This window comes from Bubalus kerabau, chromosome 1 (assembly GCF_029407905.1).
Source record: "Bubalus kerabau isolate K-KA32 ecotype Philippines breed swamp buffalo chromosome 1, PCC_UOA_SB_1v2, whole genome shotgun sequence".
In the NCBI taxonomy this organism is placed as follows: Eukaryota; Metazoa; Chordata; class Mammalia; order Artiodactyla; family Bovidae; genus Bubalus; species Bubalus kerabau.
This window is the reverse complement of record NC_073624.1, coordinates 43,749,725-43,754,885: the sequence shown is the minus strand read 5'-3', so window position 1 is coordinate 43,754,885 and position 5,161 is coordinate 43,749,725. Positions and strand designations below refer to the sequence as shown.

Below are 5,161 nucleotides of genomic sequence, written 5' to 3'. Positions count from 1 at the left end.
GCAACAATGTAGGAAACTACATTTAAATTTCTCAGATGATTTATTCTAGTATTTGGTTAATTGCATTTTTTCCATTTTAATTTTTTTTACATTTAAAAAATTATAGTTGATAAGCAGTGCTTCCATTTTAATCTTTGATTACCTGAGATCTATCTTGGTTAGAATGTGAGATATGGATCCAAGTTTTTGGTGTTTTTTTTTTTTTTTCCACACTGGTTATCTTCAGACAATACCCAACATCCAACAACTGCCAACATCTGCTAGATCATCAGAAAAGCAAGAGAGTTCCAGAGAAACATCTATTTCTGCTTTATTGACTATGCCAAAGCCTTCAACTGTGTGAATCACAATAAACTGTGGAAAATTCTGAAAGAGATGGAAATACCAGACCACCTGACCTGCCTTCTAAGAAATCTGTATGCAGGTCAGGAAGTAACAGTTAGAACTGAACATGGAACAACAGACTGGTTCCAAATACGGAAAGGAGTACGTCAAGGCTGTATATTGTCACCCTGCTTATTTAACTTATATGCAGAGTACATCATGAGAAACGCTGGGCTGGAAGAAGCACAAGCTAGAATCAAGACTGCCGGGAGAAATATAAATAACCTCAGATATGCAGATAACACCACCCTTATATCAGAAAGTGAAGAAGAACTAAAGAGCCTCTTGATGAAAGTGAAAGAGGAGCATGAAAAAGTTGGCTTTAAACTCAACATTCAGAAAACTAAGATCATGGCATCCAGTCCCATCACTTCATGGCAAATAGATGGGGAAACAGTGGTAGACTTTATTTTTTTGAGCTCCAAAATTGCTGCAGATGGTGACTGCAGCCATGAAATTAAAAGATTCTTACTCCTTGGAAGAAAAGTTATGACCAACCTAGACAGCATATTAAAAAGCAGACACATTACTTTGCCAACAAAGTTCCATCTAGTCAAGGCTATGGTTTTTCCAGTAGTCATATATGGATATGAGAGTTGGACTATAAAGAAAGCTGGACACCAAAGAATTGATGCTTTTGAACTGTGGTGTTGGAGAAGACTCTTGAGAATCCCTTGGACTGCAAGGAAGTCCAACCAGTCGATCCTAAAGGAAATCAGTCCTGAATATTCATTGGAAGGACTGATGTTGAAGCTGAAACTCCAATACTTTGGCCACCTGATGCAAAGAGCTGACTCATTTGAAAAGATCATGATGCTGGGAAAGATTGAAGGCAGAAAGAGAAGGGGACAACAGAGGATGAGGTGGTTGGATGGCATCACTGACTCAATGGAGATGAGTTTGAGTAAACTCTGGGAGTTGGTGATGTACAGGGAGGCCTGGCATGCTGCAGTCTATGGGGTTGCAAAGAGTCAGACATAACTGAGCAACTGAACTGAACTGATCCTCAAACATGCATTGAATAGTCCATAGTACTTTAAAATATCACCTTATCACATGCTAATTCATTCATGCAATTGCATCTATTTCTGGATTCCATTCTGCTCTGTTGATGTGTCTATTTACACACTAGCCCATACTGCTATAATTACAGCTCTAAAGCAGGTTGTAGTCTCTGGTTTTACTAGTTCTCTGTCATTTTTCTTCTTCATCAGACATGTTCTTATTTAAATTTTTTTTCTCTATAAATTTTAGAATTAGTCTGTCTCTTAAAATTTTTGCTTAGAATCATGGTGGATTTTATAGATTAATTTAGAAGAATTTAAGTTTTATGATAATAAGTCATCCTATCCCATGCTTTTCCATTTATAGTGAGTTAAAAGATTTCTTTGTGTATTGCACATTTTCTAATAGTTTATCCCCAAGAATTCAATCTTTCGTGTTGCTATTGTAACTAGATATTTTTGAATTGATTGTTGTTTGTATCTATGAAATAGAGTGATTTCTGAATATTCAAATTTAAGGACTATATTTTCCATTTCTGAAAAAAAAAGGCTATTGGAATTTTGATAGATTGATTTGAGTGCATATCATCAATTCATAAACAGATAGCTTTTCAATTTCAAGTTTTCTTTAATATAGAATTGCAGGGGGCCCTGAATAGCCAAAACAATCTTGGAAAAGAAAAGTTAGAGGACTCACACTTCCCCATATCAAAACTTATCTCAAAACTACAGTAATCAGACTGTGTGGTACTGGCATAAATAGAATAATTGAGAAATAACCTATATAATTATGATCCATTCATTTTCAATAAAGGTGTCAAGGCAATCAATAGGAGAAAGAACTGTCTTTAGCAAACAATTCTTTTAATTTCTTTCAGTGGTGTTTTGTTTTTTGACTATAAACCATCCACTGTTTTTGGTTAAGTTTCAGTATTTTACTCTTTTTGATGCTGTGTGAATGAAATTGTTTTCTTAATTTCATTTTTGGATTGTATTACTAGCTTATAGAAATACAACTATTTTATATATTGATATTATATCTCTGCAACATTGCTGAATTCATTTATTAGTCCCAATAGATTTGTAGTTTCTTCAGAATTGTCTTTAAGATTGTTATATGCTGGACTTCCCTGGTGGTCCAATGATTAAGACTTAAACCTTGTAGGAGACAGGCCTACTAAAAGGCCAGGCAAAAGAATTAAGCAATCTTGCTGAGAGGACATGACTCAGCATGTAACTCCTGAAGGAATCCAGAAAGGAACAAAAGACATCTTGAAAGCAGGATGTACACCTGAGAGTGGAAAGCCATTAACAGACTGTTCCTATCTTGAGCGCCTGGGAGGCACATAAAGATTAATTAGAACGGTAGCCACGACCGCCAGAAGATGGCTGCTTGGCCGTGGAGGCATATCTCTGCAACTGCAAAGCAGCCACGGGGTGACTTCTGTAATGGGCTATTAAGACGATTGATGAACCTTCTTTTTTGCAGGTAGTGAAAGGGTCTTCACTGCTCAGACCCGCAGGGCTGGGCCTGGAGGAGCTGCTGGCCCCCGCGATGACTGCAGCCCGAGAGGTGTGTCGTGTTCCAGTGCGCGCAGAGCCATGCCATGCTCACTGACTCTGTTCACCTCGCCTGGGACCTGTTGCAGTCCCTCGGGGCCATGGTCTTCTCCAGAGTCACAAATAATGTAGTTTTGGAGGCTCCGTTCCTAGTAGGCATTGAAGGTCACTCAAAGGCAGCACTTAACCTTTTGTTCTGTAGTTCCTGTGAGATTCCCATTGGTTTCCACCTGTATTCTACCCATGCTGCCCTGGCTGCCTTGAGAGGCCACTCCTGCCTTTCCAGTGAAAAAATGGAGTGCCTTAGTTCAGTTCAGTTCAGTCGCTCAGTTTTGTCTGACTCTTTGTGACCCCGTGAACTGCAGTGTGCCAGGCCTACCTGTACATCACCAACTCCCAGAGTTTACCCAAACTCATGCCCATTGAGTCAGTGATGCCATCCAACCATCTCATCCTCTGTCATCTTCTCCTCCTGCCCTCAATCTTTCCCAGCATCAGGGTCTTTTCCAATGAGTCAGCTCTTTGCATCAGGTGGCCAAAGTATTGGAGTTTCAGCTTCAACATCAGTCTTTCCAGTGAACACCCAGGACTGATCTCCTTTAGGATGGACTGGTTGGATCTCCTTGCAGTTCAAGGAACTCGCAAGAGTCTTCTCCAACACCACAGTTCAAAGGCATCAAATCTTCGGTGCTCAGCTGTCTTTATAGTCCAACTCTCACATCCATATATGACTACTGGAAAAACCATAGCCTTGACTATACAGACCTTTGTTGACAAAGTAATGTCTCTTTTTAATATGCTGTCTAGGTTGGTCATAGCTTTCCTTCCAAAGAGTAAGCGTCTTTTAATTTCATGGCTGCAATCACCATCTGCAGTGCTTTTGGAGCCCCCCCAAATAAAGTCAGCCACTGTTTCCACTGTTTCCCCATCTATTTCGCATGAAGTGATGGGACCAGATGCCATGATCTTAGTTTTCTGAATGTTGAGTATGCTAGATGTTTAATATGCTAGACAGCATATTAAAAAGCAGAGACATTACTTTGTCAACAAAGGTCTGTATAGTCAAGGCTATGGTTTTTCCAGTAGTCATATATGGATGTGAGAGTTGGACTATAAAGACAGCTGAGCACCGAAGATTTGATGCTTTTGAACTGTGGTGTTGGAGAAGACTCTTGCGAGTTCCTTGAACTGCAAGGAGATCCAACCAGTCCATCCTAAAGGAGATCAGTCCTGGGTGTTCATTGGAAGGACTGATGTTGAAGCTGAAACTCCAATACTTTGGCCACCTGATGCAAAGAGCTGACTCATTGGAAAAGACCCTGATGTTGGGAAAGATTGAAGGCAGAAGGAGAAGGGGATGACAGAGGATGAGATGGTTGGATGGCATCACTGACTCAATGGGCATGAGTTTGGGTAAACTCTGGGAGTTGGTGATGTACAGGGAGGCCTGGCACGCTGCAGTTCACGGGGTCGCAAAGAGTCAGACACAACTGAGTGACTAAATGACTGATAAAGCTGAAATAGATGTTTTTCTGGAACTCCTTTGCTTTTTTGATGATCCAGCAGATGTTGGCAATTTGATCTCTGGTTCCTCTGCCATACCTCTTAAAAACAAAAGCCATAGTAAATCCATCTGAGATGGATATCTACAACATCCCTCTATGAGAAAAGTTTGCAGAGCTGAAAGAGAAGATGATGTTAACACATACTCGCTTAAATTCACTCATAAAGATTCTGAAGGAACTGCCTCCTGACCAGTCCAAGCTAACTAATTCAGTATCAAAGCTTGAGTATCAGAGGCAGGCCTTATTGCTGTCTTCTGTCCAGATTTCATAGCTATTTGTCTTAAGAATTCATTTTAGCTTCTAATCAATTTCATAATATTTATTTTTGAAAACATTCTGATTGCAAATTTAAGAATTAAGAGCCAATGTCCCATGAATGCTGTGATGTAAAGATGCATGATTGGCCTGAAAATAGAGTTGTACTTCTGTTAATTAACTACTTTTCCTACATGGAGAAATTGTCATATGAATACTAAGAAATCATTTTTTTCTTACATGAAATACAGGTACATACATATTCTGTAGGTAATGTTCAATAAGTTAACTGCATAATATATATTTATCTTTACCTTTTCAGTTGTAAACTGAACTTAGCAGGATAGTAATGAAAGGAATGATAAAAACATCAAGTAGTCACTGAATGCTGTT

At 39.3% G+C, this 5,161-nt stretch overlaps 1 pseudogene; it reads left to right on the top strand.

Moving 5' to 3' along the window:
- Nucleotides 1–2,773: 2,773 nt before the first annotated feature.
- Nucleotides 2,774–4,784, top strand: LOC129642489 (protein Mis18-beta-like; annotated as a pseudogene).
- The last annotated feature ends 377 nt before the right edge of the window (nucleotides 4,785–5,161 follow it).